Source organism: Monodelphis domestica, chromosome 3, assembly GCF_027887165.1.
Source record: "Monodelphis domestica isolate mMonDom1 chromosome 3, mMonDom1.pri, whole genome shotgun sequence".
Classification (NCBI taxonomy): Eukaryota; Metazoa; Chordata; class Mammalia; order Didelphimorphia; family Didelphidae; genus Monodelphis; species Monodelphis domestica.
In genome coordinates, this window is record NC_077229.1 from 466,997,291 (window position 1) to 467,025,261 (window position 27,971).

General features: G+C 41.5%; 1 long non-coding RNA gene and 2 other non-coding genes across 3 annotated transcripts; 1 reads left to right on the forward strand and 2 right to left on the reverse strand.

Annotated features, from left to right (window-relative positions):
• Positions 1–70: 70 nt before the first annotated feature.
• On the reverse strand, positions 71–27,046 carry LOC130458514 (uncharacterized). The gene is made up of 3 exons (XR_008917886.1): positions 21,807–27,046; positions 7,191–7,240; positions 71–3,385 (listed from the first exon to the last, which is right to left on the reverse strand). It is a non-coding gene; the product is annotated as an uncharacterized LOC130458514 (long non-coding RNA).
• Positions 2,642–2,728, reverse strand: MIR9A-2 (microRNA mir-9a-2). The gene has a single exon (NR_032147.1). It is a non-coding gene; the product is annotated as a microRNA mir-9a-2 (primary transcript).
• On the forward strand, positions 2,658–2,713 carry MIR9C-2 (microRNA mir-9c-2). Its single transcript, NR_162883.1, has one exon. It is a non-coding gene; the product is annotated as a microRNA mir-9c-2 (primary transcript).
• Positions 27,047–27,971: the final 925 nt, after the last annotated feature.

Genomic DNA, 27,971 nt, shown 5'->3' on the forward strand with positions numbered 1-27,971 from the left:
GTTTGATGTGCAATATAAAAAGAAAAATTGGGACATGTTGCAGCAGAGCAGTGGAACAGCAAAAAAAAAATAACATTGAAATGTATTTTATTGATTGATAGTCATGTAACATTAGTATGGTACAAAGCAAGTTTGATATGACAATGGCAAACACATAATTATAATATTGTTTATTTTCCTTAGATGTTATATTTAACACATTTACATAAAAGACCAAGACGCAAGCAAAAGCTTAAGTAATTTGACTCCATTGAGTGCTTTCAGTAAACAATAGGTTTCCCCAGCAAACATCTTATTGCCTTAATTGAACCTCCTTGAGAAAGAAAACCACACACTTTGTAATGTAAATGTTAATTGTAGTAGACAATGGCTCTAGGTAAATAGCACCCCTGGACATGAAGTAAATGAAAGGCATACAGGCACTTAACAATGAAAGGTTGTTTGCACAAACAGAGCTTCAAATGTAAATAAACAAGGGTCTTCTCCTCGGTCACTACAGTAGTAAAAGTTTGGCACGTGTATTGCAGCCAAAGTGGGAATTTATGTAAATAAAGTCTGCCATAGTGCTAACTGAAAATAGAATACTCCTAGAGGCCTAAATATTGCCAGGAGCTAAAACTACCAAGGAAAATGTCTCCTAAGAAAAAAAAAATATATTTATTTTTTTTTTGGGGGGGGGAGGCTGCATTTTGAACTGAAAGTCATGTAGGCCCATTTGGGAGGCAACACGCCATTTTGGTCATGATTTTTCTCCCTGCATATGTACATGGTTTGTGTATATGTATTTAAGCACATATGCAGGTTTATGTATTTACTACATGATTTGTGGACAAACATAAGTGTTTAAAGATACACTAGCGACACAAGCCTCCAAGAAGCCTCCAAAGTTCTCCTCTAAGAATAGTAATTCTTAGACTAAAGAAAATGGCTCTTTATTGGAAATGCATATAAGTGTGGGTTGTCAAAACAGCCTTTGATCCTTGAGTTATTGTAATCTGCTTCCTGTAATGTTGAACACTTTGCAGTTTTATTCTAGGGTATGTGTCGTGGCATACTCAGATAAAGCTTCTACATTTGTGAACAGTGCTGCTGCCTCAACATTTGTCGGGGTAGCCACTCTCTAGCAGGTAGAATGATAAATGTTTTGTACAGGGATTAAAAACAACACCAACAACCTCTTCCCCCACCCCCACCCCCATCCCCTCTCCCAAATCCCCCTTCCAGAACCCGAACTTGCTTTGGAAGGCCAAAATCTGATACCTGCCAATTTGACACAAAGAGCAGTCAGACTTATTACAAATAAGGAGACTTCTTGGAATTACTTTATGCTCGGTTTTTTTTTTCTTTATCCTAAATATTGGAAATCTCAACTCCAGAAGAAAAGCCAAACTTAATTATGGGCAGATTAAACAGTGGTTATAGAATTAACAGAAACAGACAGTATGCAGCAGCGAGAGAACAGTTGGTGTTCCCACTTGGGAGCCTGCAGATGGCTGTGGGTGGGAAATGCCTCTACTTTCTTAAGCGATGGAGATGAGTATGGTGTGGTGCACTTGATGTTTTTTTCATACCCCCACCCCCCAACAGGGCTGTCTGTCATAGGCTGCCGGGGCGCGGCATTACCACTTGCCCCCGAGCGTGGGAATAGGAGCGTCCAGCCGTTCACATCTCCTGCATTCCGTTTAGCGGAATCAATTAGGCAAGACAGACCCTCAGATTCCCCACCCCCTTTCCATTTTTGTCAGGTCTATATACGTCCTAATTATTTCAGTTTGGGATGCCAGAGCTGTTTCCTGGATAGATCTGATCATCCTTAAACAAAAAAAGAGGAGGCGCACACGTGGGTTTTGGCGTAAATGTCACTTTCATTTCCAATGCTAGGCGCAGAGTAAGACACAGAACATTTTTTAACACTTTGACAAGGGGGGAGGCGATCTCGTCTCCATCATGTCTTTCTGCTTCAGTAGCTTCCTCAAGGAAACCCTCTTGGAACAGAGAAGCATCTGTCCTTGCATTTTGAATAGAAGAATAAAAATCAGCCATCCCTCTTTTTTTCCTCCTCTCATTTTCTGCAGCTTCACCAAGTCCTCAGTAGATATAAATTATTAACCTTCCCTAAACCCGTGTAAACTTTTTTTTTTTGGCAAGCCTGATTTCATGTCACTTGAAATGTAACCCCAATGCAGTTTTAGAGATTTCCAGACAAATTTTCCAAATTGTGCTTTTGCGGGGGAGGGTTTGGGTGGGTGGGGGCATCTTATACTGTATAAGTCATTTAACTGCATAAAGTCATTCTTTAAATAGATACTCAACAGCCTCTACACATCTTTCTAGGAAAAAATAAAACAAAACAAAAACAAAACAAAACCAAGACCAGCCCTTAAAATAGAACTTTTGTCGTAGAACAGTAAAAGTTGGACATGCATTGTTTACCCATAAGAACTACAAATTTGTTTTTAGCTTTTAACAACTCATCCCGAGGCATCTGACAACTTCATATTTTGGTCTACTTGTGTCATTTAACTTCCTCTAATCCCACCTTTAGCCGTAAAAACGTTAGATTCAATAAGTATTCCTGACCTTTCTTGTTTTTACTGTTTCTTGAAGTGCTCTTTCATTTTCACACGCTCCTCGAAGATCTTGAAGGAGTTTTTACTTTCGGTTATCTAGCTTTATGAAGACCAATACACTCATACAGCTAGATAACCAAAGATAACAACTCACTTCCCTCACAGGACTTGGCTCTTGCTAGAATCCAGACTCCCAGGTTCCTTCAGACAATCAGACGAGTTGCTTCCTCCAAGAATACTAGAGAGTGCTTTGAAAGAAGCATCCTTTCTTGCAACTGTGACCTGTTTTGGGGTTGGGGTGTGTGTGCAGCTAATACACATCCAAAGGAGATCTGTTGCCTTCAAAGTTTATTCCGAACTTTTTTTTTTCTTTCAGCAAGTAATTTCCGGCAGCGAGAATCAACAATTCATCTATTAATATCAGAAAATAAAACCAGCTATTAGGGTGCATCAGGCTGTTAAAAGTGAGAAGCATCCATCCCTTCACAGGCCTCTATTTGCATTGTAAATTGCTTCGTTCTCAGGAAAGACTCTTTAGCCTCCCTCTATAGAGATGTATAAAGCCATCGACAATTTCCAGCGCAGTGTAAAGAGGCCAAAAAAAAAAATCCCATTTTATAGAAGAAGTGACAAGCTGATTCAAGGATCTGCTCCTGATCCTTTTGGATTATGCACCGTGAGCTTTTACCAAATGGAGGCAGCTTGATTGCAAATATCTTGTGTGTGTGTTTTAGGGGGGAAGATCCTCGATTTCACAGGGCTCCTAGGCTGGGGAGAAGAAGATGCCGTCTTGCTGGCGTGCTGCTGCCCCCGGTCTGAAAGAAGGAGAAAAGGGCCATCATTGGAGGGGCTTTCAGTGCCAAAATGTGGACCAGCCCGGTAAGGTCAAAGGTTCGAGACCGCGGGAGACCAAGGTAATGATGATGTCATGAGAAATCTCAAGTACACGGTTATTGATATGCATCAGTGATCAGCGATCTGCCCCCGCGCCTGCTGCGTGGACAGCAGCAGCAGCAGCAGTAGCAGCAGCAGCAGCAGCAGCAGTAGCAGCAGCAGCAGCAGCGGCAGCGGCACTACAACAATCCCTATTTTCTCAATCAACATCTCTTCCTCTAGCGCTACCGACTGCTCCTGGAAAATCAACCCGCGGCCTTTTACCTTTCTTGTTGCTAGTGTAGATCGTTCTAATATCCAAAGACAGGAAGAAATCTTTCTCTAAGGACAGATAAAAGCGTTTCAGATCTGGGTAACGTCTTTGCCTGCGTTTCTCTTCTGGCAGACTGCATGGGCAGGGAGATGTGAGGCAGTTTGCTACTGCTTAAAGCAGGGCCTTGCTTTCTGAGTCTGGGAATCAGATCTGTATTACGCAGTAAGTCGATGTGTAATTACATTGACAATTTGCTCTGGTGTTGTGTTTTTAATGGCTTCACATCTCAGGCATGTTTTGTATCTCTAGTGATTTTCAGGTACTTGCACCATGGCGATAGTGCAAGGTATTTTGGTCTGTAAGTGTATAGAGATATGCTGTAAGCAGCAGTGTCGAGTCTGACTTGAGTGTATTTTGAAATATCTGTACTGTATGTATGTCTTTCTGTGGGTTGCTGTTCGTATGTGTGCCTTGGAATTCAGCTCAGGTAAACATAGAAGTAATATCTGTCTAATATTGTTATAAAGCATTTTGCCTTAATAAAAATTCTGGCCCCTTTCTGATTGTCTTAATCATTTTTTTCCTTACAGAGAAAAATGCTTATATTTCTCGACAGCTGTGAAAAAGTACTTTTAGTTCATGAAATATGGATTATATAAGACCTAGAGTCTACGAATATTAGTCCACCTCCTCTTCCCTCCTCTCCATCCTCATCTCTGACTCTCTTCAAAAAGAAATTTTGTATCACAAATTAATGAGTTATTTACTTTTTGTGAAACTTTTCTAAGACTGAGTACAAATATTTAGAGACTTCTTTTCCTTTTTTCATTCTCTCTCTTCCAACAATTGGGGAGCTCTATCTATGTAGTCTAGCTACAATGTTTACTTATCAAATAGCCAGTGATTTTAATGGCAAGTCTAGGCTGTCTTTTGCATAGCACAAGATGTATTTTTAGTATAGCTCATGCATACACACTGTTGCAATAATTATAATGAGTTGTGGTTGGTGATGTTACTGTACTTTACAATATAAATTAAAAGAGAATGTCCCAAGTCTCTATGTTCAGTCCACACTCTGCTAATCCATTATAGTCTACTTATTTTTTGTTGATTGATTTTTACCCTGGCATGCAAAAATCCCTCTAAAATGACCATATTCTGTTTTTTTCAATTTAATTATATGCACATATATAAAGCATGTGTGTATACCTACCTACTTACAAACGTACATGTGACTATCCAATTGGACAGCAAAAGCTCATTATCAAAAAGCTGACAGAAGACAAACCAAGTACTCCTGATAGGGCCTCAGATTAATGTGTAAAATACTGCTAAAGGTATTAAAATAGGAGTTAAGAATATGTTATAAAGATAATACATTTTCCTGTAGAGGCCATTCCTAAATGCTTACTTCTTAAAATAAGTAGCCCAGAATGAAATATAGAGAATAAGCCATTAAATGGACTCTGGGCAAGTCACTTCTCTTTAGGCCCCAATTTCCTCATCCATAAAATGAGGGGCAGGATATAGATTAGGTAATCTCTAAAGTAGGGTTTTTCCCAATTAAAAAAATTGTATGAGTCTAAAATATTCTGTTACATTTTGTTATATCATATTATAACATGAAGAGGTAGGAAAAGGCCCATCTGTGGTTTTTGTTATGCATTAAATGCATATGCAAACAACAACATGCAATTTAGGAAAGACTCATAGAATAACTTTCTTTTATCATTTTGATCATGGTCAAAACACAAACTACTGGATTAGAAATGGAATACGTGGAAAAGCACATGATTCTTTCAGACATCATGTACGATTCTAATGAGTCTTTCTGGCAGAAATTGGGTAGATCTTAAGTTTGTTGAAGATGTTTTCCATTAGCTAGAAAAAGACTCACTAGTGATCTCACTTTGTGTATTACACAAAGCAGACATGTGATCTTGAACAGATTTACTCAGAATGTCTTTCAGTATGTCAAGGTCTCTGTAGGTATGTTAGAATGCATGTATATTATTACACTCTCCTTATATATTAATAGGTATGTACTCGTGTGATAGGTGTGTATTATACCCTCCATGAGTGTATATGTTCAGTAAATATTTTGGGGGGGGTGTATTGTACCCTCCACACATGTGTGGAATCTACATACACAAATCTGGTTTCTAACATGAAATCCAGAAACATTCTAAGGAAATTAGATATAAAACATACTATACATGTGAGACAATTTCACCCTAAAGGTATAAGAAATGTTATCTTTCAATAGCATATGCCACTCTCAGGAGTTCCACCTACCCATATCAACTGACTCTAAGACTCGTCACTATATTTGCCACATAATACTGTAGATTAATTACTGGAACCCAAGGTGGTGAAAATTGACAGCATGATGATTATAACTTCACTGTGCATTAGCCATATTCCCAATTAAATCTTCTGACTCTCCATCATCTATTAGGACTTTTAGACTGGATATCCTCAAAACACTGCACATTGAATCCCTGATTATTGTGAATGTTGCCCGGGTTTATATAACCATCCTTCATATACAATTTCAAGGACTATATTATCACCTAAAACATGAGACAAGTTGGAGCAATCGTGCTGAAGATACTAGCAATGTCTGTCATATGTTCATTCTAAATGGTTAAGAGAAACTAGTTATACCTACAGGTTTTCATTTCAGTCATTATAGCTAAGAGGCAGAAGACCAGTTTAGGAAGAATCTGCATATTGAAAGATATACTGAATCCAAATGGCTTGCCGGCTCACTCTCTAATAAATTCCCATTAATGGCCAGTAGATTAGGACGTGATTATCATGCTTGTTTTCTAATCTTTTTATAGGTCTCCAGATGGCTGTGACATACAGTGAAACATCCTGGTTTTCTTGGAATAAACAATCTCTATTCAAGTGAAATGGGAAAGTTATGGTTTTCTATTGAAATCCTGGAATCAGATAGATAATTTCCTACACATGTAAATAGAGAGTGCATATCTGAGTCCTCTTTCAGCTACTGAGGAGTATATAAAGAATTAGGCCATGGCAGGAATCCCCCTTTCATACTTAAGTTTGTGTAATTCACATAGATGTAAACCACAGTCCACTAATACAGTCAAGGCAACCATTTCCTATATAAAAGCCATTTAATTACAGCTATTTGTATAGCTCAAGTAAGGTACTTGACTAGCTTGCTTTCTAATAAAAGTGTCCTATTATTTCCTCTGTATCCAGAATTTCTTTTTTATAGGCAATTACAGGTTATGTTTGTGTTATGGTTGATATATGGCATACAAAGGGCTACATAATAAAAATCCAAACTACAAATATGGAAACTTGGGTTTTCTTGAATTTTGAATATTGCATACGCTGTGTATATGAGCTACATGAAATACTATGGGCATGCTACATAGAAAACAGTACATTTTAGGTTCTGTCATTTGGGTTTTCTTAGATATTAATTTTAAAATTACCTTTGCTTGTGCTGTTTGTCTATTCATTTTATGCTTCATTGTAGTGTCATCTGAAAAATAGCCAAGAAAAAAAATGGTCATAGTTTTAACATATACTAGTGTCTATTTGGTTTAGAATGCTGAAAAGGGTGCTATGGGGGAATGCAGAAAGAGTAAGACATTTCTGTAAACTGTTGCAGTTTCTATATTTCCTTAAAATGTCATTAAGTTCCCAAATATCAGACTTACAATATGCACTGTGCTTCAGCATCCAAGGGGTTAAATATGGTAATTTACATGTAAATGGAGACATGTATAATAATTATAATAAAAATATGCAGAATCTGGTAGGCTTCTGAGATTTCAAATATTTTTGAGTTTGGAAGAAAAGGTGAAAAATCTGAAAAAAGACATGAGAAATTCGAAATTGCAAACTGCCATACAGGGAGACTCCCTTCAACCTAACAAGGGTTTTCAGATAGGCCAAATGCTCGATTTTCCAAACATTTTCATGACTGAATTTTCAGGTTTTTCAAACAATGGGAACCCTTAGATAAGTGTCTAACACATTAGAAATATGCAAATAGTTTACTGTACAGTCACTGTACATGGGCTATGTGCATTTATGTCTGTGTTTTCTGATTGGTTCTTCCCCCCTTATAAATCAATGAATAATGTAAAACATGATTGCTGTAAAGTGGTAGGTTTTTCTTTATTCCCTCTAACCCCCCCCTCCACACACACACACACCCAGTCTTTAAGTAGCCTCCTACTCTCCCAAATAGGTTGCCTTATTTTACCATTGATTTTTTTTTTGTGATGGAGGTGGGGGTGAGGATGTTGATTTTGTAATATGATGGTACTACACACGTTCAATTATGTTGTCTATTGGAGCTCACGATTGGATTCAGAGCTGTAATTACTACTGCCAAGGTCCTATAGGGGTGGGGTGGGCTGGGGGCTCAAGGTGGGCAAGAGGGGCGAAAGGAAACTCGATTGTACCCTGTCCTTTCGGCCTGTGGCAGCTGCAACCTGTGTAGCAGCCTGGGCCCCTGACCGTGGCCATGACATGATAGGGCACTGTTGTCTAAGTTCTGATCAATTCTACTGTTGAAATGACCCTTCCACACATTCCCTATTCAACGACCTCGGCTACATTTGCAAAAGAAAACCCTTCAGACACTAATGCAAATACACTGCCCAGTACCCACCGCGGCATAGTCCCTTTGCACCCCAAGCTACCAAAAGCAGAGCCGTCCGGAGCTTATTCTGGGCTAAGTTAAGCATAATCGAGCGGATTTTTCACCGGATCTACTAATTGACAGAGTCTGAAACTACAGTGTGATTAAGCTCTTCAAACTGACCAAAACAGTAATCAACACAAGTTTTTGATGATTTCGGTATCCTGAATAACCCAAGAAAGGGACTCTTCAACTTTCAAAATCTTGCCGCCCCCCCCCCCCCAATCAATTTCATCTAATTGGACCCTGCACATAAGTTTTGCAGTAGGATATGAGCAAACCCAAGTTTTCATTGCCGGATAACTGCAATTCTAGAATCTGGAAACAGGGATCCACTTAATAATAATAATGCTACATATTTGTATACACCTATAGATATATCTAGGTACGTAAAGACTCGTATATACATATATGTGCCCCAAACCCTGGAACACAAAGTTTATTTGTATACACGTTGGACCTAGTGGAAAACAGAAACACACATTCACAGCCACAGAAATTCTTCTCTTTCAAAACTAAACCTTGCACCAGGATCCTTTTCCAATTGGGGCCTCGATGCTGAGTAATGAATAATCCCAGTCAACACTTTTCACAAGATCAACAGGTTTAGTATCCTAAGGCCACAATCAATTAACTAGTACGAATCATTAAGGTAACCCACCGAAGCACTCTCTGGCAATAAGCTCTGCTGCCCAGTCCCCAGTCGAAGTTCGAGAAGAGCAAAGAAAGCAACCTGTTCAAGGGGCACAGGAGCTGGTCCCCCCTGACCCGGCCCCTAGACACATGAAGTAGAGTTCACGTTCATCTAGATCCCTCCCTGAGCCAGAAAACATATATCGGGCACGAGCCCCAGGCTATGTGGGCTTTCCACCACACGATGAAAGCTCCGCCAGACCTTCCCCCCACTGCACGCTCCACAAAGATACTTACATGTTTTCTTCCTTTGCAAGATCAATTTGCCCTCAAATCTAGCGAGTAGCGATTCAAGTCTCCGGCAGGAGGAAAAGATCCCATAGTCAAGCCCCCCACTGAAGCACAGAATTGCAGATGTCTTTCTTGTCTCCAAAAATTCAGAACGTCTCTCTCTTCGCCACTGTTTAAAACTGCCGCTAAATTCCATAGTATTATTCTTGCTTGATTGAGTCTAAAATATTTTAAATAGAGCTGATTCCATCTCGGAGGTGGGGGAGGGGGCGAAAAAGAAGCAGCAGAAAAAACACAACTTTTTCCCCCCCTTGTCAGATATTTGCTCCCTAAGCCCAGAGTAGAGAGTGAAGTGTTGTATGTGAGGCTCTGCAAGTTTTTTGGGGGGGTTGGCCAAGGTCTAGTCCAGCCCTCTCTGCTGAGGAGGACGTGCTCTGAAATTCAACCAATTTCCCCAATGCTTTTGTTGCTGATGAACTGAAGCCCTATTGTTCATCCATTGCCACGGTCTTTTTCAGTTCCTACTATACGTTATGCGTTGCCAGAGATAATGAATTTGCACCAAACCTCTCATAGTCCCCTTCTGACAGACGGAACAAATTAGAAATGTCTAGTCTAAAGAAGAGCCATGGCTACATTTTCCTATTGTAGGAGGGAAAGCACACATTTCTTTGGAAACTTCTTTTGCCTTTTCTGCCTTTTCTCCCCCCTCTCCCTTCTTCCCCTCCAGTTTTCTCTCTTGGCTTCTTTGGATTCACTTTTTAAGAATAGCAAGCTCTCTGTCTTCCACCCCCCCCCCCCCCCCCCTTCTTCTCCAACCAAAGCACCATTTTGTGTAACTTATGGGTTTCTAGCATTTTTCTTTTTTCTTTCTCTTTTAGAATTCCCTCTCGGCAATTCTATTTACAAACTTGAAGAATGACCTTTTGCCTGCACTTTTTTTTTTTTGTAAAGAAAGGTCTCCTGGTTCAAGCCCCCCCCCCCTTTGTTGTGGTTGTTAAATGTGTTTGGGTTAAAGACATGCGAAACATGCGAAATATTTTTATTCATTATGGGCCCAAGCTATTCAAAAGGTACCTGAGATGAGCCAGAACCTCTTTGAGGAAAAGAAAGAAAAGGAAAGTGTATGGGCTAGAAAGGGAGAGATGGGGGGAGGTGGAAAAGAGAGAGAGAAAGAGAGAGAGAGAGAGAGAGAGAGAGAGAGAGAGAGAGAGAGAGAGAGAGAGAGAGAGAGAGAGAGAGAGAGAGAGAGAGAGAGAGAGAGAGAGGAGAGAGAGAGAGAGAGAGAGAGAGAGAGAGAAGTATTTTTGCTAGATGTATTTGTATAGAGAGGTGACTGGGAAAGGAGGAAAGATAAATGTGAATTGGGAAGTGTACTTACGTGAAAGAATATAAAGGAGGAGGTTGTATGTGTGCTTGTGGGTCGGTGTGTGTGTGTGTGTGTGTGTGTACGTGTGATTGTGTCGAATGGTTTGTCAGATATTGCACTAAGTGGGGATGCGAGCACAGTGGAAGAGTGAGGGGCTACGGGTACTAGTGGGTGGCTGTGGATGTGCAGCAGGCTGTGTGCCTGTCTGCAGAAGCCTCTGTGTGGTGTCTGCGCGCGCGAGTGCGCGCGCGCGTGGTGGGTGTCTCTGTGTGTGTCTCTGTCTGTGCGTTTGCGGGTAATGAGAGGCAGGCTGAGGGGGGAGGGACGCAGTAAAAATTCAGATGAGGGCCCATATGTAAATGTGGAGGCTGGAGGGAGAAGGGAGGCGGTAATGAGAGCCAGAGGCGGAGAGCACAGTCCAGTCAGCCCACAGATTTCCCGCCAAGTGCAGCCCGAGGACAGACAGCCAAGCATGTCCTTGGCGGGAGCCGCCACCGCCTGGCAGGCGCGCGCTCTCTGGCCTGTCCGCGCGCAGACAGACACGCGCGCGCGCACACAAGCACACACACAAACACACACATGTGTGTGCCCTTGTGGCCCTAGGCATGCCAGAAAAAACATAGCTTGCTCCTGAGACATAAAAAAGAAACCCCTGCCCTGGCGGCGGAGATGAAGGGCTTGGGGCAGGGGGGGGGGGAGGGGGGACTATCGGCCGCCCCTGTTTTCTCGTATCCTGCCCCTCGGCCCTCCCGAGCCCTGTCCTTTCGCTTTCCCCTGGGCACCAGCGTGCTGGCACGTCTCCTCCTCCTCTCCAAAGAGCCCCCGCCTTTATAGGTGCTGAGTTCCATGCCCGCCAGGTCTTGAGAAAGGAAGGCCAGAGGCAGGTGGCAGGCGGCATTGTGCCAAGCTACTGGGGTTGGGCTGGCCCGCAGTGCACGCGAAGTTGCTGCCTGTCATTCACTCTCCCTGTCTGCGGGTCACACGCTGACTTCATTTTCTTCTAGGCACTAGGATGGGTAGGATGGGGGAGGGGGAAGGTCTAAAAGAAAATGAAAGGTGTCCTTGCTCCTCTTGTAGATTTGCAGCCTCCTTGGCAAAACCTCCCAGTGCTATGGAGACAGCAAACGGTCGAGAGAGCAGGCAGAAGCAAGCAAAAGATCAGGGCTGGTGTGAATGGTCCTCTTGGAGTGTAGAGAGTAGGTTCAGAAAACCTAGCAGCCAGCCCTCTTCTCTCTCGCCCATCTTTTGCCTTCTTCTGTCCTTCCCGCCCCTACCCCGCTTTTTCTTCAGAACAATTAAACATGAGTTAGCTTAGAGTGCCCATCCTCCCTTGGCCTTCCTCTTCAAAAGGGTGAAACCAGAGCCAAAGCCAAGCGCAGAGATGGCCAAGATTGGCCTCCAGAGCCACATTACAAATGGGAACTTGGAAAGATCGCTGTGCACACGCGCACGCAGACACACAGACACACAGACACACGCGGTTTTCCTTGCCTGGCCCCCTCTCCTCTTTTCCCAAGTCCTTGCCTCACTCCCGACTATCGACCACAATGTCATTGCCGCAAGTGCAGAACTATGAGAATCGTTAAGTCGACAGGTAAATAGGTACAGAAACGAGAAGCACTGATAAGTTAATTGGACGATTTACCTCTACCTACTGAGAACACGTGTATCTTAAAGCATATTTTAGGAACAAATTTGATGTTGCATGATCTCTTCCCCTCCTCTTCTGGTGGAGAGAAGCGAAATGTTCCATTTTCAAAGTCTTCCGAGAATTACCTGAGAATAGATATTTGTTTAATTTTTAGTTTGGGGTTTTGTTTGTTGTTGTAGTTTTGCAAGGATTTTTTGTTTGTTTGTTTGTTTGGTTTTTTTAAAATGTTTATTTGACGGAATGGAGGCGCTTGGCAGCTTGTGATTGTTGCAAAACCGATGGCGAGGAGGCTTTGAACAAGTCGACTGGAGAATGCAGTTGTTCCCACCAGGCCAGCTTCCTATCCTTTACTGCTCCAGGTCTTTCTGGGGCTGCTGCCACTGTCACCGCCGCCGCCGCCGCCGCCGCTGCCGCAGCCACCGGTCCTCCAAGACCCCTCAGCGGCTGGGTTGGATGCTCCGACTGCAGCTGCGGATGCTGAAACTGCCGCCACCGCCGCTGCCACTCCGGCTTGCCGGATCTGCTGTCTGCATCTCTCCCTCTCCGTGTTTTCCCCCATCCCAGCTTCACGTTCAAGGTTTAGCAGCGAGGTCACGTCCATTGACGTCAGCTCCATGTCTCACTCTACGTCCGGCTACATTTACATACATCAAGGAAATTAGGGCATTAAAAAAATATGCAAATCCTGCAGAAGAGGAGACTGTGCATTCCAGGCGCGATCGCCTTTTATTGAAGATTTTAATTAAAGGGAGAGTGGAACCCCCCTAAAACAACAACAAAACCCCAAAAAGAAAAATAAACGATGTAGCCTTCGGGAAGGTTGTTTCTGCTCCTGTTCTGTGGGTGGCTGAGGACGGCCTGCAGCACTGCACAGAGAAGAACAGGTTAGAGAGGAGGCTGCTCCAGCTATGCATAATCAGGTCTCTGCTGCGCCTCCATTCTCCTCTCCTCCTCCTCCTCCTCCTCCTCCTCCTCCTCCTCCTCCTCCTCCTCCTCCTGCTGCTGATGCTCCTGTTGGTTCCAGCGTGTATTATTTTTAATACTGATGCATATGTAAAGGTATATTTGCATTTTTAATTCGCTAAAAGTTCAGGTTCTATCGTTTTATCTATTTTTCTTTTTCTTGACTATGATATATTTTTTTGCCGAATCTCTGCTATCTCTGCTATATTTTATGCACAGGTTCCTCCTTGGCTTCTGTTTATTTAAGGTTTCAAATATGCACATCTTTAATATATGGAATGCAAGGCGCACACCATGCTTGTTTGGTCCTAAAAGAAGAGACACATTTTCCTGACATATACCTTAATCGGTGATAATGCCAACAGCTCATGGCTGAAAGTTTGATCGCCCAATTAACTTCATATTAGCAAAAATACAGTTTGGGGGGCAAAGGCATTCTAGATAATGCGTGTAATGGGAACTGTTTCCAAGAATTTCTAATATTTCCGTGCTGAATTACAAAGCGATCTACGCATTTATTGCCCTATTGGTTTCAGGAGTCTCATTTCAAAATATTCTCTTTAAAATGTGTAGACCCAGGAAAAGACAGCTTTCTGAAAGGAAGACATTTTCAACCATGTTGTATGTCGTACCTTAACTGTTAACATTAATAATATACTCTCCATTTCATTTTTAACTGGTATGGCTTGAAATTAGATGCCAAGCCTCAATTGAAAAAGCATCCTCATTTGCTGCATATATTATACATGTATGTGTATATGTATGTGTGTGAATAGTATATAAATATCATATATATATATATATATATATATATATATAGAGAGAGAGAGAGAGAGAGAGAGAGAGAGAGAGAGAGAGAGAGAGAAAGAGAGAGAGAGAGCCATTTTTTTGTCCTTAAATTCACAGGCCTTGAGTTATATTTAAAGCAGCAGTCTTGCTAGTGAGAGTTGTTTTTCCCCCTTTGTGGACAATCTGCTTTTGTCATATCTTTAAGCAGAATAAAAACAGAAAAGTCCACTCTCTCATATATCCAAATTCTCTACTTAAAAATGAATGAATCCATAATAACAAAGCCCAGAACAGCAACACATGCACACATGGAGTTTCAATTAAACTAGACTAAGTACATGCACAGGTAATTAGTTTTATTATGAATGACTTACCTGCATGAGCGTCTAGGGCAAGAGTTCGCCCTGCCCCAAGGCTATCCCGAATACATACACTATTTTTCTTTCCAATGTACAGCAGTGTGTCACTTTCCATTCCATACTCTCCAGCACTCATTTCTCAGCACCTAGACCTTAATTCCTTTGGTAAAGCCAGCTTTGCCTCTAGATCTAGTTTTTACAAGCCCTACACTAAAGTCCTCATTTGATAAGGCACCCAATAAAAAGTGGTCAGATGGCTACACGTAAAACATTAAAAAACGGAAACTCAGCCATTAGGTTAGTCCTTACCTTACCATATATAGCAACAGTATCTCCCTAAAGTACATTTTCGGCACATTTTGTGAATAATTGTCGGATTCCATAACTGATTTCAGAATTGTATATTGTCGTGTAACGTTGGAGAACATAGAGGTGACTAAAGCGATTTAATGGGAGGTGTCTTTTATAGTTTGGCTGAAATTTCAACCTGAGTTGGTGTGTGTCCAGGGTTTTTTGTTTTGTTTTGTTTTGTTTTTAACCAACACCTGCATGCTTTCATTCAGGTACCTACACACACATAGCAGTTATGGACGTATGTGTTTAGAGATTTTCAAGTGTAGAGATGAGTGTGTAGCCTTAGATTCCTGTATGCGCATATGTAGGTCTAGGCAAATGCATGTGTGTCCGTGTATTGTGTCTATAATACACCTATAGGTCTACATTCTATATCTGATCTCTATGTAATCTCCTTTTCTGTCTCTAATTTCCCTTATTGGCTCAGGGTAGTAACCCGAAGCGCCTGAACTGTCTGTCACAGATGCTGCTGCTGCTGCCGCCGCCGCCGCCGCCGCCGCCGCCGCTGCTGTGTGTGTGAGCTGTTGCTTACCCCGGGGCCGGTGGCTCAGTGGCTGGGTGGGTGCTGCTGGAGGGTGGGGAGTGCCGCTGCCGCCGCTGCCGCCGGTGCCGGTGCTCTGTCCCAGCCCGGCTGCTGTGCTAGCCGAGCCTGAACCCCCCCCACCCCCTCCCCTCTTCTCTTCCCCCCGCCCCCTCCCCCCTCCCGCCCAGTATTACCATATGGAGGCCGAGTCCCTGCGAATCAGAGCAGCAGCGGGCGGCATTTGAATAAGCCCCGCAACCCTGCACACACCCCAACTCCTCTGCACGCAGTTTTTTTTTTTCTGCAAAAGGGACCACCTCTCTGGCCCTGCACCTTCCAGCCGCCACCGCCGCCACCACCGCCCCAAAGTGCCATAGGGAGAACGCTAGGGACAGCTGCTGTGCCAGGGACATGCCACTTTAATACTAACTTGACTGATAGGATTTGAACAATAAATAGAGGGGAGAGAGACACTGAGACAGAACCAGAGACGGGAAAAGGGACAGGGACAGGAACAGAGACAGAGACAGAGACAGACACAGAGACAGAGACGGAGACAGAGATATTTATGACCTACAGACTGAGATATCCCAAGAAAAATAGAAATAGAATCAAAAATTCAAATAGAGATATCAGAGAGAGAAGAGGGGAAAAAAAACCGAAAAGGGAGGGCAGTTTCCCAAATATCGGAATTTGGACATTTCCAAGCTAAAAATTTAGTCGTACTAAAACTTCACACCTTTATATTTTACACATATTTTCCCTCCAGGTGTTACTGTTTATTTTTGGCTTATTCAGAAATAATTCTTTAGAATTGTGTGAGAGGTATGATTTAAGAAGAAGGAAGTTAATTTTGTAGCTCAAAAGCTTCCCATTTTCATAATGCTATTAACAACATATTCGTTTTACGCTAAAATTAGGTTTGTCTTTATTTTAAAAAAGAAAAGAAAACCTTCCTCTATCTCCTAGATCACAGCCACACAAGATCCACCCGTTCCCCAGCTTTAGTAATTAACTTTATGATAAGACATTCTGTACTTGAAATGCAATTCTGGGGGAGGTTATTATTGTTGTTAGGTCCCTTCCCCCATTCGATTTAGTTATGGAAAGCAGAGATATCAATAAAGTCTACATCTGAAAAACTGTCTTAATGGCTAAAAGTACGAAAATCTTGACGAACAACGTTTTAACTAAACAAATAGACTTCCTTTTTGAAACTTGGTCCCGATCTTTAGAGAACGAGGGGATCAGAATCCAATAGGAATAAATAGGATCCTCCCTTTTCATGTGAAAGCTATGATTTTCCTGTACACAATAATATCAAACATAATGAAATGTGCAATTACCTATAGAATCTACCTATTGTAAAAATGCACTTCTCAGTGTCCAGAAGACAAATCTCCTTTGGAAACACACACGAAAAGAATGATGCTGACGAACAATATCTTAGAGGAAGGACAAACTAAAGCAGAGAGATCAGGGGAGCCACAGGACGCCAGGAAAGGAAGAATAATTATAAATTGCCAGAATTTAAAACAGATCCGCAGTACTTGTTAACTGCTAGATTTTCAGAGGGAAAAACACTTTGTTAGTGAGATTGTAGAATAACTCAAAATATTAATACTGTAGAGTTGGAAGGGGGTGGATATACATCCAATTAGAATTCATTTTTCCGAATCTAAAAAAAAAAAAAACAAACCTGCGAGCAGGCCATGCTATGTGTTTCTTTTCTTTTCTTTTCTTTTTTTAAAGAGCAATTCCATTTGGGGTAGGGGATGAGAGAGGCTGTTCACTCTCCCTATGGCATAGTATGTACGAAGCTACGATTTGAACCAATGCATAATCCTGCTTAGTTTTAATGAGCTGTCTTAAAGAGCTGATTAAGCCCTTAGTCTCCGATTTTTGCTAGGGCACTCCAAATCCAAAACTGCCCAGAGGAGGTGGAAAGAGATGAATGAAAGTTTGTGATCTAGAGGGAAGCGGCATTTGCCCAAAGGTTCCACATTCCTCTCAACTTCTCTAGGGCAGTCTTGACCAGAAGCTCCTTTATTCCTCTCCTCTGATTGTAACTTTTCCATCTTGGCCAGTGGAACCAAATCCCTGGTGTTGAGACCAGGTGAACAAGGTGAATTTCTACTGCTCCGAGATGCTATCTGCTGCCCTAATGGGTCTCTGGGGAAGGAGCACCTGGCGGGGCAACCACTGCCCCTGGCCAGCTCCGGGCTTCTAGTTCTGGCCGGCAGGGGAAGAGCGACACCTACCGACCTCAAAGGCTACTCGCGATGGTAGTAGGGGGCTTTTTGCTGTATGGGGGTGGTGGTTAGGAGGCTTCGCAAAGGGCAAGCCCAGCCCTGTCTTTGATCTAAACCTAAGGGAGTTCTATAGATGTGAAAACGGAAACATAGAGTGAAGAAGAGTGGAAAGCCAAATCTTAGGACAGAAAAAGACTGAATATAGACCCATCCACCATTATAAGAATCCCCAAATCATGATCCCCACCAACCTCTGAGGCCCTGGAAGAAAAAAATGCACTGACATGCAATTAACAACACACCCTTTAAAAAATCAATGAGAAAGAAATCAAGAAAGGGAAGGAAAAAGAAAGGGAAGAAAGGAAGGGGTTTTTTTAGGATCCTTTGCTTTGGGATCCTATGACCTAAGGCTCCAGTTTGAAGTTCAGAAGTTTTCCTTCTTACTTCTGGGCTAAAGATAGATTATGTGCTTTATATATCAGTTAACCCTAAAAGGGTTAGATCTTTGGGTCCAAGGACACACCTGACAGACACTGCAAGCTAAAAGAAGAGTAGACAGAGTGTGCAGTAAACTCTGGCTCAATGACCTCTCAGCATCAATGCTCAGTTCTTAGTGGGATTCTGCCTTCCATCATCAGATTTATCCTATTTGTACAATACTATGAATGATGAAGCAAAAAGTAGAACCCAAAGAAATGACAAGATTTTTAAAAATGCTTGAATAATTACCATGGAGCTGTAGTTTAAATACTTTGGTGCTAGTAGGCACTTAATTTTTAATAGCTAAAGATTGAATATGATGGTGAAATTACAACACAAAAAAGCCTAACACGAATAAGATTTTTAAAAATTATAACCAGTGCAAATTATTTCCTCAACTAATTTGTTCTATTTAGTTTTATTTATTTCTAAACAATTTCAGGTATGTCTAAGGTTGAGAAGAAATCCTGTGGATAATAAGGAGGCCAGGATAGCTCTTCCCACCCCACCCTTCCTATCTTTAGAGATCCACCCTATTCTTTGAGATGATGGGGGGGGGGGGTTCTTTTGAGTTGGTATTTGGGCCTAAACAAAAAACAAATCTATTAAGTTTTGCTGGTGGTGTTAACCAGTGAGAATAAGCAGGAAAATCCTTCAGAAGAATGGGGGTGATGGGGGTGGAGCTAAGGCTTTTCTTGTGATGAAGCCAATTTGCATCCTGAATGTATTTAAACAGAAATAATACTCATTTCAAAAGCAGAATTTAAAATTTTCTCTTTCAATTTAAAGATGAATGCAAAATTTCTACTTTAGCTTTGTAAAGTTGTTTGATTTAAGATCAAGATGGGGAGTAATCTATATTTTTCATGTATTTTTTGCGATCTCAAAATATTAATTTTGTAGAGGAATTATTTTATCAATAAAATGAGCATACAGCACATATCCAACTAAAAATTCAGGGCTTTACATTAGATGTGTTTTCTTTTAAGGAGATGGTTGTAATATTTTGATTAAGGGAAATTTGTACTATAGCAATAATTCTTGGAATTTTTCTCACTTGTTTTTGTTGTAGATCCAAATAAGCCCTGTTGTTAGATTTTGTCACAAACAGGCCCCAGAATAGTATTTATGAGGCAAATGTTTGTTAATAATAACAAGATACAACTGGATTAAATGATACTTTCTGAGTGAATCTTGCATCCCAGTGGATGAAAACATATATCCTTTAAAATAGTGACATTCCTGGAAAAGAGTATTTATTAAATAAAAATCTTGCTCCATATGATACACAACAAGCTTTCACAAAATGACTCATATTCTGAGTTACCTTTGAGTATTTGGAAGATCCTTATGGAAGTTGATTATACTTCCTATTGAAGGAAATGTCAAGTTTATAGATTTTACTTTATCCTAACTACTAAACTTCATCCAGAATACTATCTTCTCTTTTCTCTCCCTATGGCACTCTGTGGCTCAGTTGTTTTAATGATTATGGAAACTGTTGGTTTGGCATTTGATACCAAAAAGATGGATATCTATCACTTTGTGTTGAAAATGGTGTAATTTCCATGAACCTTTTAATCATCAATGCTTCTGGCATTATATCCATTTAAACCATTGACATGTTTTTGACATGAATGTAAAATTAGATCTTTGAAAAAAAATTCTTAAAATAAGATTTGTATTTCTTCCCTTAGCTTTTATATTAGTATAGGTATGGGGCTAGGCAGATGTGTTTCTGATAACACTTCCATTGATTTATGTTTTCTTTAAAGCTCTATTTTCTTTTAAAAGGAAATCTAAAACTGCCTTTGGAGATCTTCCTTTTTTCTTTGTCATACCTACCCTCTGGTATGTGCCTGTCTAGGTGTTCAGTTTCTGTCGTTGCAAAGGGATAAGGAAGTAAAGATATATCAGAATTGAGTTGATCTTTGGGCATGAAATTAATTGTAATGATCTGGATACACATCCACACATATATAAGCACATTTTAAATCCTATCAATTTACAGGTTGGCAGACTAGTAAGGAATGACTATGCCTGTACCAGGAGGCAGATTGCACAATCAGCTCTGGGAATGGGTTGGTGCACTCCGAGTGTTGTCTGGCCTCCTTCAGCTCTAGGGAAATCCACAGGGTCCCATTTACGTTAGGACTCTAGAGAGCGGAGCTCAAAGGGCACCTGTGTGCTTTGGTTTCAAGATCAGTGTGTTGGTGTTGGAGGCTTGTAGATAGGAGGTGGGGGTGGGTCCCCTCAAAACAACTTCCCAAAATACAGGGCTGAAACTAAACACTAAATCGGAGCACGAATTGGCTTGACTCCCGCTCACTATAGGTGTGTGTGCGTGTGTGAGTGTGTGAGTAAGAATTTCACCACGTTTCATCAACATAATTATTGCTGCTATCGATTTCAAGAAGAATTCGTTCATTTCCTGTGAAATTTATTCCTGAGCTATCCTTGTATTTCCTAAACGTAGGGTGGGGCTCTTTCGAACCTGCCTTTTCCTATGAAAAACAAGCAAGCAACCAAACTCTCGGTCCTTGCCGCCCCCACCCCCCTTTCTATTCTTTGAACCATCTGCTACAAGTATAATGTACCGCAGGGAGTTGACCTAACCGCATTTCAGTCTCCTCTAGGTAGTCACCGTTCCGAAGCAAACAAACGATTCCCATGTCACCACTGGAGTGTCTAGGTGTATTCATGGCACACGCCCCTGGCACCGCTCTCTCCTTAGAAACCATCGCCAGCTGACAACGCCATACTAAACACTCGCACATCCAGCCACAGAAAACACCCAGAACTCTAACTCTGTGCGTAGCCCCTACTTTCCCCACCCGTCTTAAAACACTTACACAACCCCGACACGTTTAAAAACCACTGCCACCCTCCCCTCCGGATTCATGCCTACACGTGATGTCCCTCAGAACTGCATACAATACCCGATAAATGATATGTGCATGTGTGCGCGTGTATTCGGGAGCGCGCGTGTGTGCGTGTGTATGGTGTGTTAACAAGCCTATAGGCAGGTCATTATCAGCTGATCAGACATAGTAATCCAATAGTCTTTTTCCTATAAATATTTTTTCATTAACAGAAAGATTTTTTTTCTTAATAGGAAAAAGAGAAACCCCAGATTTCATCTCCAGTCTCCCCCACTTCAGCCCTGTGTCCCGCTGCTGGGCTTTTGGGCCCTGGGCTCACCAAACTTTCTCTTTCCGTGATTATAACCCATGCTAGCTAAGTGCAAGTGTGTAAAGAAGGGTGTAAGTATGTGTGCGTGTGTATGCACTCGAGCTCCAGAAGGGGAGACGTCAGAGCTTGGAGGAGGGGGACTGGACGCTGGGAAGAGAGTGCCAAGCATCTGGACTCCCAGTTTATAGCCCCTCATTTCGCTTTCTAATCCTAGAAGTACAAAAGCGAATATGGACCAAGGTGCCCCCAGGGCAGCATCTCATTCTGAGCGGAGAGTAACTAGCCCTCTTTACCTGGTTTCCAACCGAGACCTCCCTAGTTTTCTATTCCTGTTCATCCTTGTTCCTTTATCTCCTTTCCTTTCTCATTTTTCTGATCATATTTAATTAGCCGTAGTTAATCATAAGAACACTATCGAATCCTTCCTTACGTTTTCGGAATTTGCGATTTGAGGCGTGTGTGTGGCGATGGAGACAGGGGAGGAACTTGACCCTTCCCAGATAGAGAAATCTGCTGCGGCTACTACCCCCAAGTACTTACCCCAAATGATGCCAATGCAAATGGTGGCCCAGGAGCTCCAAGTTCCCTCTCCCCGTCTGTGTGCAAAAGTCTGCCATCCTGCCTCCTCTCGTCAGCCTCTCATCACGACACATATACACACTCTCACAGTCACACACATGAGGATTACTTGTGACTTTTAGAGCCAAAGCCTGATAATTCAGTGGAGAGAAGGAGGGGAGGAAAAAAAAGGAAGGGGGGGGGGGAAGAGAGGAGGAGGGAGGGAGGCAGGAGCGAGGGAGGAAGAAAGGGAGGGAGAGGAGACGAGAGAGAGAGAGAGAGAGAGAGAGAGAGAGAGAGAGAGAGAGAGAGAGAGAGAGAGAGAGAGAGAGAGAGAGAGAGAGAACGCTAGAAAGAAAAATAGGAAGAGGTGGAGAATCAGAAAGTGATGGTGATGGTGAAGAAGATGGAGGAGGAGGAGAGTTGGGAGGGGCAGGGTGGAGTAGGATGGGATGGGATGGGACAGAGAGGAATAAATTGTTCCCCACCCAATATGAATGAGACGCCTCCAGAATTCCAGGGGGAGCCGGTGCGTCAGTTCCAATATGACCAAAGCCAGAGAAGTACAAAAGCCTGTGCAAGCCCGGACCCCCTTCCTGTGTTTCTCTATACACTTATCAAGAGTGTGCAGACGTTAGGAATAGGAGTGTGTGTGTGTGTGTGTGTGTGTGTGTGTGTGTGTGTGTGTGTGTGTGTAAGACAGCGAAATGAGAGAAAATGGGGAAGAAATATAGGGGCACACAGAGATCTAGAAGGAACTTTCATTGCCATGTAGGATCTCCTGCAGCTGTTGTGGGTTCTCACCAAATCCAGGGGGGTAACTCTGGTACGACAACATCCCTGGCTCTTTTTACTCCTAATACTTGCACTTTAGCCTTAGCCCTGCGTTTAGCGGCTGCTCTCTATCCAGACAGCACGGTTTCCCAGTCCATCCTACAACTAGCCCATCTTTAACTTTAGAACCGTCTTTATTCGCGTTATTACTACACCCCTGTTTTCACAGCGGGGTGTGTGTGTGTGTGTGTGTGTGTGTGTGTGTGTGTGTGTGTGTGTGTGTGTGTGTGTGTGTGTATTTTCGGGAGTGCGCTCGAAGGCTCGGAGCGAGAGAAAGAAGGTATAACCTCTAGATTCAGTCTCTAAGGAAAACAGACCCGGGAAATAAAGTCCAGTGATTCAGGGCACTGCTAAGGCAGGCTAAGGCAGGTTCAGGTGCGTGAGCACCAAGCTGATAGTACTATTGAATACTTCAACTGGATTTCTTCCTGTCAACATCTTCCCCACCTCACCCCACCCTCACCCCCCAAGGACAAAAAGAGCTTTCTGTTTTGTTTTCCTTTTAAAAAGAAAAATAGTTTCAGGGGGTGAAGGCGGGGAAGGAGAATGGAAAACATTTTCACCATGGATGGCGGCATTCGGTTTGCTTTTCTAGCAAAAGATATGAAGTATTTTTTCCCCCAGATTTCAGCTGGGGATGGGATGCCCAAAGTGACCAACAGATGCTTCGTTAGAGTGACTGGGTTAAAATAAATGATAGTGCTTTTCCATGCTGAAGGCCTGTAGTTCTTTGCTAAATACATTAAAATAGAGCTTCAGAGAGATTATATGGGAGGTGTGGGTTTTTTTTTAAATGACCTGTAGAAAGCCACATAGCCACGAACACAGTATAGACAGGACCCAGACCCTATCTACTGTACACTATCGAAAAATCCCAGCGCTAACACACTAAAAGTGAAGGGACAAATGTATTCTCAATAACCACCACTTCAAACATGATAATTTCCTTCTGCATTTCCTTTTTGACCTGTAGGTGAGATCTTATGTTTTTACAGAAGGTTAATAGGCACCAATATTCTGATGCTAACATTTATCATCATAGATGACATGCAATAAAATGTTAGCCAAAACAAAAGGAAACAAAACAAAAAATCCACCTGCTTCTAAGGGGAAGAAAAGCCCTTATATTTTCAATTACATCCTTCCATAAGAGTCTGTTAATGTACACAATGGCGCTTGTATTATGATAACCCTCCCTTCTCCATTCAAAGGATGGTACTCTATGACACAATAAACAACTAATTTGTGTATGTGAACTGTAGTAAAAAGATTATGGTTGTTCTAAAGTTACATAACTATCTATCTATTGATATAAAGTTGTGAATATTTGCTTATTGAAAAGTTGACAAGTTTTAGGATGCAATTACCTGACAAATATTATTTCATAACAACTAAAAGAAGCTAATGACTCCTCATTTCAATTATGGTCTTCAAAAAGAACGAAAGCTATTGTTAAAAATTATTTTTGGTTGCATAAAAAAAATGTTCCCCTTCTAAACAATTAGATTATTGTATAACCTATTAATTCAATTCTGTCCATATTTTAAAAACACAAATTCATTTTAAACTCTGACAGAGCATAGAGGATGTATGTAGGGAATTAAAAATGTGCACACAGTGGGTCCGTGGTACAGCATAGCATATATCCACAGCTTACTCTCACAGTAAATTCAGACCAACCCCTACCCACACATGCACATACATTTACAAGTTCATTTAATGCCATTAGGATGTTCCCTATGAGAACTATACAAACATTTATGAATTCTCAGTAGATGGACATGTAATGTACAACATTTGAGCTATATTGCAGTGGAGGGGGGGGCGAGAATAGGGTACTTTTAAAGATTGTTTAACAATTATTTAAATTTAAACTATTGTATATTTCTTGGAATTTTAATAGAATTACTTTTTTATTTGAGACCATGAGATAAAGTTTGTTTCTAATAAAAGAATCGCTCCTGTATTCTCTGGGGAAGGGACCCAAGTTCTTGGTGCTTTAGGACACCAGGTATTAAAAACTCATTTAAAAATGAAAAGCATAATTAAATTCAGTTACCTGAAGGTTTGCACTGTCAACTTATTTCCAACTAGATTCAATTTTAGTAGGTTCCACAATTTTCAGTAAAACAACAACAAACAAACAAAATAAAACCCTAGGTTCCCATGGCTTTTTTTTTTTCATCATGTCTTCAGCATTATTTTTTTCTAGTAATTGAAGTGACTATCATACAAAAAATCAAGTCCGGACTGGTACCTTCATGAGATTTCAAGAAAAGTCCAACCAAACAAGTCTGGCTCTGAAATGTCATCACTTAATAGTTGATCTTAGAGTCATCTAAAGTTTTTAAATGTAAAGATGAAGTGAAACCACAACACAACAACACAACACAAGATTCGGGCACACTCGTTTTACCTGTTCACTTAAAAATGTGTTTCAAAGTCAAGTCTGCCCAGGACCAACTGATTACAACTTGAGGCCAGTTCCTTCAAAGAGAATCTATGTGGTCTTCAGCTGTTGAGATCAACTATTTATCAACAAATAAATAGTATTTGTTTTAAGAATTAATATCACCGGCTCTCATTTTAAAAATGTTTTTCTTGTTTATTTTGATAAGTTAAAAAATCAAATTATATTAGCAAAAATATGTTAGCCAGAGCCAGTTAAAATACTATTTTACCACACACACTTTATTTCACAGACGCTCAATCTTCTCAATGTTTATCCCTTACAGGACTTTGCATTTAGACAATCTCTGCAGTCTGTGCGACAATTAATGCAGTCTCAGTTTGGGGTCATGTAAATACCAAGGTAAAAAAAAAAAAGAAAAAAGCCCAGCCAAGCATTGCCTGACAGTGTCCCTTATAATCGTAACTAATCTCGATAGAGGTCACTTTTTATTTGTCTGTTGGTTCATTATTTATTTATTTGTTTGTTTGTTTGTTTGAGTCATTACAACTATGACTAACTATCCCCAATTCATCAGAAATAATTAAGTAACGTGGGATATATATTTTTTTCTATCGTTTATATTACCGCATCAGCAACTAGATCCTCTATTCTATTAGCGTCACAAGTGGTGCCGTAACTCACTGCGCCTTAGTTTTTCCCCTTTATATCACTTTAATGGCAACTCTATTCTGGACATAGCTTGGGGATTATTCAAAATGCAGCCATCTCGTTAGTCATATAAAAATATAAAAATAAATTAGTTCTCATAGTCTATAATTTTAAATTAAGACTATACCCAATAGATGAACATTTGGGAAACTCCATGGATATGCCTTTCTAGACTTGAAAAGGCTTAAAGAAGAGTATCGAGTTGAGTCGCAATATTCTATCCCTTTGGCAGCATACATACTTACTGGCTTCTTCAAAGGGATGGATTCGAAAAATGGAAAAATGGTGACAACTAAAAGTTTTCTTCTCATTAAAATAAAGATTGGGTGAGGTGAACCACTCTAAAATCTAATCATAAATTACCCAAAAGGAATCATCCACATTTTTATGTTTGGTTTAGCACAAAAATAATCCCGATTTTAATAGTTTCCATTTTAGAAGTGCTTTTTGATAGGCTGACTTTAGCTTGGGGAGCATTGGAACACGGAGGCACTTTGCAGGTAAACTTTCGAATCCAAGACGTAGTTTTCTATTACTTCCCTTAAAAGATTCTTTTCTTAAAAGCAGGGAATTAAAAAAACAGACTACATGCACACACAAGTAGCCACGCACGAAGGGAATACTAGAAAGTGTCTTGCAGTGGCTTAGTAAAAGGCATGAAGTAATTAAGATAGAAATAATAAATTTTTTCACACACATACACAAATGTTTCTTTAAGGAAGGTTGATGGGTATGGGGACCAAGTCCCTGGCACGTGAGAAGTTAAGCTAAGAATAGCAGTGGAGGTGGGTGAGGGATGGGGAGGGTCGGGAAATCGCATAGGTGAGCTACTGGCAAGGCCTAGGCAAGGACCTGGAAGGTAGACTCCCCTGAGGGCTTCGGGAGGACTTGCCCTGGGGCCCTGGCCTTAGGATTGGTGATCTCATTCACCTTGCCACTTAGCTTTTTCCCACAGATAATTCCTGCTGCTGCATATGGGGGCATCTGACACAAGAAGTATTCAAAAGGGAGGGAGAACTCCACCTCCTTCTTAATTTCCTGGTGGTAAGAGTCTGGCTCTGCCAAATTAATTACATAATCCCACCAATTCAAATATACACACACCTGTGCAAAGGATCCTGGGTCGGATTTTATTTGTCCTATTCTATCACTTGAGTGTTAGGACTATTGAACTTCAGCGAGGGAGGGAGGACCTTTTAAGAGAGCAACTTATGCTTTCTCCATGCTCTGCTCCAGCACGCCTGCTCCCCCGAACCCCCCCCCCCAGCAGTGAAGATATTTTACGTTAGCAGAAGTTTCCAAGTAGTGCCCCCCATGTCAGTTATCTACTGAAACAAAAGACAGTGTTCTTTATCGCTGTAGCGTTTTCTCAGCTCATAAACTGAGTCCTTTTCGCTCAGTCTATCCTACAGCACGTGACCCCTCACCTCCACCCTTCTTAAGGCATCTAAGGGGCACACACACCTCGACGTCACGTGCTTGAACATTTGGGGTGAAGGTCCCTCTAGAATAGAAGCGCTTCCACAACTTCTCGCTCCCCCCTCCTCGCCCCCATTCCCGGGGTTCTTAGCTTTTAAAAAGAATCCCAGGAAAGCCCAAGGAAGAAAGAGATCTATATTGAAGTGACCAGAGATTGAAACAAATTCTCTGTCCTGGGGTCGGTCTTCAATTTTTCCTGAGAGGAAAACGTCCATCTCCATCCCATTCTTTCTGTTTCCCCTTCTCCCTCTAGTCTCGGACTCTGGATTCTTTAAAAGAATGCGGGCTTCATTAAATATGTGAGACAAATATGTGATAACACCCAGCGGACCAGGTGTAGTTTCAAAGAAACCTAACCGTCCCGAAGTTTTAAGCTAGATCCAGTGCAGTATGGTCCTTTAGAGTGCCACGCGAAAAGGAAAACACGAGCCCTCGAATCTCGAAACCTTTCCGGCTTCCCAATTAGCTTGCCAGCATTTCTCTTCCAGGAAACGCATATATTATCAATGCAGATAAATGTTTCAGCAGGATTTTCCTCCAAAAATAGTTTCCTGAGGATTTCCTGAGGTTTCCTGAGGAAACCATTAAGTCTTTCAAGACATATATGTGAGGTGTGTTTGCATGTATGTATAGGAGCCCTGGAAGACCTGATGGAATAAAAATATGACTTAATTCTATTCTCAAGTGTATTAGTCTTTCCAGTTCACATGGGA